This window comes from Bidens hawaiensis, unplaced genomic scaffold (assembly GCF_021521415.1).
Source record: "Bidens hawaiensis isolate Kalapana, Puna unplaced genomic scaffold, B.hawaiensis_p1.1 tig00012136_1, whole genome shotgun sequence".
Classification (NCBI taxonomy): domain Eukaryota; kingdom Viridiplantae; phylum Streptophyta; class Magnoliopsida; order Asterales; family Asteraceae; genus Bidens; species Bidens hawaiensis.
In genome coordinates this window covers 540093-544188 of record NW_027491976.1, presented here as the reverse complement: position 1 = coordinate 544188, position 4096 = coordinate 540093, and the positions used below count along the sequence as shown (strand labels likewise).

Below are 4096 nucleotides of genomic sequence, written 5' to 3'. Positions count from 1 at the left end.
TTGAACTTTAAAAGTGTGTATTAATGGATTTTTATTTTTTGTTTTATATTAGTTAAACAAAACGATTATAATAAAATGACAGGCAAACGGGCAACAAGTTGTGTCGCAACCCCTTTTTGAAAAGCAAAGCCAATCCTACTAAAAACGAAGCTTTGAGACCTAGGAGTTGAAGATGTTCCGTGTACGACACGCTAAACCTTACTCAAAAAATTTACAGCCTCTGGGGCCAGAAAACCAAATGTATCAAACGCAAATGGGAGAAAGACATGTTGATTCTCTAAACAAGCTTTCTCGTGTTTAACAACTTTGTCTGATTCAGCCTTCAACGCAGCCTGACCCACAATAAACTCACGGTCCCTGAGCCCAACAAGAGGAGACACTCCTGTAAGATCAACACAAGCGTGTTTCCCCCCTGCCTACCCGAACACAAGAACTGAAAGCCAAGCCGAGCTAAAGCTTAATTTTCAGCACCGTTTCTTATTAGTCCGAGCTTGGCCTAGCTATCTTTGCTCGCCTTGTGAACAGCCCTATACCTCATTTGTATCTCAGGTAGCTATCGTGCTACTCAAATGAGGCTGTTCCCACTTTCTTGGCTTCCATGATTCAGCACATGGTAAAAAAAAGAGTAAAAACTGCCCTACCACAATTAACAAATTAAAAAAAAAGTTTGGTAAAAAGGTCCTAATTTTTAAAGTCTAAACCCATGTTTATTTTCTATACCTGTCGGGCTGGCCCTGGTTTTGCGGCATGTATAAAAACAATACTCCATCCGTCCCATTTTAAATGTCCATTTTGGTTGTTCCAATTTAAATGTTATTTCTAAACATATAAATTCAATTTCCAATTGTACACTTACTATTACTTAAAAGACATTATTGTCATTTTACAGCTCATAAATTAAAATGATCAAACATTTCTTAATTTGTGTATTTTGGGTCTCATGACATTTAAAATAGGACGGAGAGAGTATTATGATAAATGTTATTTGCATATAAACATGCAAAGCATGTTGGAATCCCTTGGTTAATCGATAAAGGTATCCCACGTTAAGGAAAGTCTTGATCAATAAGAACGATTGATCAACTTTCTCTATGGTGTTTGAATTGCTTATTAAAAGTACTTATCTTTTTATTATTTATTGAAATTGAAATATAATAAACAACTTTGAGTTGCTTGTTTCACTCATAAACAATCACATATATAAGCACTAATATAAAATTTTTTTAAACGACTATATAGATCATTGATGGGCCATCGACCCACCCAATTAACTTTATTTCGTTTTCAAGAGGTAACCCATCATAGATGATAAAACTCTCTGGCTTAACATAAAACTCCTTATTCTTTGTTATAGGTGAGACTTCCAAACCTCCTCTTTTTAATTGGTATCAACTAACGGGTATAAGATGAGTTTAATTTTAAGAAAGATTCAAGATCAAAGACTCAAATTAGTTGCATCTTGAAACAGTTATTGTGACGTCTATAATCTTGCTTCATCATCTATTTTCAATTGACGAGAAAAAAACACTATACATGTGTAATAAGACGAGTTTTGTTGTAAATACTAACATAGAAAAACACATTTTGCATGGTAAGGTGGTTGTTACAAATTACCAAAAGAGTCGTCTTAAAATATTATACATAACAGTTCATGTATATATGATTTTAGTTAGCTAGCAAATTAACCACAAATCTGCTTCTTTTAAGCACATATATACATAAATCAGTTAAATATATAAATTTGATTGGATTACTATATATCATGATCAAGAACCTCATATTCTCTTCACCTAGATGGTTGTATTCGAATTTATGGTTCTCGGACATAGCAACGGGGCTATTCTTCATATTCATATTCAAATCCATATGTCAAAGACTCGCTACAAATGGTCCGATGATATGGCCAGTTTTCGGTACATTTCCAACGGTAGCCTTAAATGCCTTCAACATTTATGAATGGGTTACTAAGGCTTTGATCAAATCTGGTGGAACCTTTTCCTATAGAGGTATTTGGATGAGTGGTACTTTTGGCATTGTCACAAGTGATCCTATTAAAATTGAATACATGCTCAAGACCAATTTCAAGAATTTTCAAAAAGGGAAAGCTTATAAAGAGAAGTTTTATGATTTACTTGGAGATGGAATCTTTAACGCCGACGATGAGTTGTGGCGGACGCAGCGTCGAGTGGCTAACTCTGAAATGCATTCGACTCGTTTCATCCAATTCTCCATGGACTCGATTAAGACGCTTGTGCATGATAAGTTGTTGAAGGTTTTAGATGCTAAAAAAGGGTGTGTGATTGATTTGCAAGATGTGCTTCTTCGTTTTACGTTTGATAATACTTGTGCGGTAGCGTTTGGTGTTGATTCGGGGTGTTTGGAAGTTGAATTACCGGAGACTTCTTTCGCTAAGGCATTCGAAAAGGTGACTTTCTTGATCTTGATGAGATGGTTGGCGCCTCGTTACCTATGGAAGCCAATGAAGTATTTTAAATTAGGGTTTGAGAAAACACTAAAAGAGACTGTCAAAATTGTGCATGATTTTTCTGAGAAAACCGTGCGAGAAAGAAAGATCGAATTATTATCCGACAATGGGAGTTCAAGGTGTGATCTTTTGTCAAGACTGATCATAATGGAACAAGATAAAAAAGACAAGTTTTTTACTGATAAGATGTTACAAGATTTTTGCATAAGTTTCATCTTAGCAGGTAGAGACACAAGCTCAGTGGGACTATCATGGTTTTTTTGGCTAATTGCCAAAAACCCCCTGGTAGAAGCTCGAATCCTCGACGAAATCTACAATGTCTTACGACAACGAGAAGAACCCTACGAGGAAAATCAAGAAAACATAGTATTTACCAAAGAAGAGTTGGAGAAAATGAGTTATTTGCATGCATCAATATCCGAATCCTTGCGTTTATACCCTCCTGTCTCGTTTGATTTCAAAGAGCCACAAGAAGACGATGTTTTCCCCGATGGGACTCCAGTTCAAAGGGGTGCACGAGTTATGTATATGATGTACGGCATGGCTAGAATGGAGAGCCTTTGGGGTAAAGATTGTTGCGAGTTTAAGCCCGAAAGGTGGATCAAAGATGGTGAGTTTGTGAGGGAAAGCCAGTTCAAGTACGCGGTGTTTAACGCGGGTCCGAGGTTGTGTGTGGGCAAGAAGTTTGCTTATATGCAAATGAAAATGATTGTTGCTTCTATTTTGTTAAGGTATAGGTTGAAACTTGTTGAAGGTCATAAAGTATGTCCAAAAGTAAACACTACACTTTATATGAAGCATGGTCTTTTGGTCACAATAGAGCCTAGGGCAAAGTTGATAAATTGATATGCTGATTTGGCATCAATATCGGATGGTCTGCTTTTTTTCTTTTATGTAATTGTTGTGAACTTTCAACGTTATAAACAATGTGAGATGTAATGAAGTTTATGTAGATTCTATATACTCAAATCATTTATCTTCTATAACATAAAATTTAGCTCATTTGTTTGATAATATCACTATTACAAATTGGGCTTTTGCAACCACATTTGCGGTCGCATAACGGTGGCAACTGCCTTGTTGCGACCGTTTTGCGACCGCATATGAGATTAGAAAAACACACGTCGCAAAAGGGCATTTGCAACCAAGTTCCGACTGCTGCTATGCTTTTGCGACCCTATTTTGCAACTATAAAAGCCGTCGCAAATGTTGCAACCGGAATAAAACGGTTGCAAATGTTGCAATAGTTAGAACGGTCGCAAATTTTACAACCGTTTTAAAGCGGTCGCAAATTTTGCAACTGCTTGTTTTTTAAAACTTGCGACCAGTTTTGCAATTGCTTGTCCTTTTACAGCTTGCAACCGCTTTTGCGACCGTTATTTTTTTTGTTTCAGCAAATTTCTATTTTAAACCTACTCATATTTATAAAATCCAAGCATATATCATAATTTTAAAGTTATATACAATTCCATAAAAGAAATTACAAACTAAAATGTCAAATACCCAAGTTATCCAACCATTCAAAACAAAAAGTATGGTATCTTGTGCATGTATATATAATCTTGTAATGCACCTAATAAAGAGTCCGCACTAGCAACTTCCTCCACGTGA

At 36.0% G+C, this 4096-nt stretch overlaps 1 pseudogene; it reads left to right on the top strand.

Annotated features, from left to right (window-relative positions):
- Positions 1-1647: 1647 nt before the first annotated feature.
- On the top strand, positions 1648-3331 carry LOC143540057 (cytochrome P450 86B1 pseudogene; annotated as a pseudogene).
- Positions 3332-4096: the final 765 nt, after the last annotated feature.